Source organism: Nematolebias whitei, chromosome 14 (assembly GCF_014905685.2).
Source record: "Nematolebias whitei isolate Nwh7 chromosome 14, NemWhi1, whole genome shotgun sequence".
Taxonomy (NCBI): Eukaryota; Metazoa; Chordata; class Actinopteri; order Cyprinodontiformes; family Rivulidae; genus Nematolebias; species Nematolebias whitei.
The window spans coordinates 28,301,471-28,302,678 of NC_056511.1; the positions used below are offsets into that span (position 1 = coordinate 28,301,471).

At 44.4% G+C, this 1,208-nt stretch overlaps 1 non-coding gene across 1 annotated transcript; it reads left to right on the forward strand.

Moving 5' to 3' along the window:
• Positions 1-804: 804 nt before the first annotated feature.
• Positions 805-922, forward strand: LOC119420907. The gene has a single exon (XR_005187320.1). It is a non-coding gene; the product is annotated as a 5S ribosomal RNA (ribosomal RNA).
• The last annotated feature ends 286 nt before the right edge of the window (positions 923-1,208 follow it).

A 1,208-nucleotide genomic window follows, 5' to 3' on the forward strand; every position in this document is an offset into this window, starting at 1 on the left:
TGGTTCAAATCCTGGTCCGGTGGCCTTTCTGTGTGGAGTTTGCATGTTCTCCGTGCATGCTTGTGTTTTCTCCGGGTACTCCAGTTTCCTCCCACAGACCAAAAACATGCATGTTAGACTGATTGGCAACTCTAAATTGTCCCTAGGTGTGAGTGAGAGATTGAATGGTTGTTTGTCTCGTTTGTCTCTATGTGTCCCTGTGATGGACTGGAGACCCGTCCAGGGTGTACCCCGTCTCTCGATTGCTGGACATGGGCACCGGTGACCCTTGTGACCCAAAATGGAATAAGCGGGTAAAGATAATGGATGGATGGATAGATAAAGGCTGGCGTCCGACCTCATGATCAGCTGAATACAACAGTTATGAACAGGAAGTATCACATGTTCATCTGTACGAACGAAGGTAACTGCAAGTAAATCCTCTATTTTCTGTCATTTGCTATGACCCTTTAAAAGTGGGGCGGCTGTGGCTGAGTGATTAGAGCAGTCGTCTTCCAATGCAAGAGTTGGGGGTTCGAATCCACCTGCAGTCCCATGCCGAAGTGTCCATGGGCAAGACACTGAACCCCTCATCGCCTCCGATGTGTGTCCCATCGGTGTATGAATGTGATAAAGCTCTGATTATTCTCTTTAGAATGATTTGTTCAATTAGCTTTGTAGAGATCTAGTAGAGTGCTGTATGAATGGGTGAATGAGGGCACAGATTGTAGTGTAAAGTGCTTTGAGTATCTCGATAAGATAGAAAGGTGCTATATAAGTACAGTAAGAAGAAGAAGAAAAGTCCTATATGTGACAGAGCTCCTCATTTATGGCCATACCACCCTGAACACGCCTGATCTCGTTGGATCTCGGAAGCTAAGCAGGTTGGGCCTGGTTAGTACTTGGATGGGAGACCGCCTGGGAATACCAGGTGCTGTAAGCTTTTCAGATTCAGAGATTCTTTATTGTCGTTCGCACCACATGTGGTACATGTGGCAGAACAAAATTGTGTACATAGGGTCCCATTTACATCCAACAATAAAATGTAAAAGAAAAACACCAAGAAGATCTAAGATATGAACTCAGAAAAACATCAACTAAAAATATGCTAAGCACTAGTAGCATAATAACATTATGCCGAACAGCAGCACAAACATGAGTCTCTGTGAGCAGACCAGTACGAATGAACACAGCAACAATGAAACGATCAACAGCAACATGAAACAGAT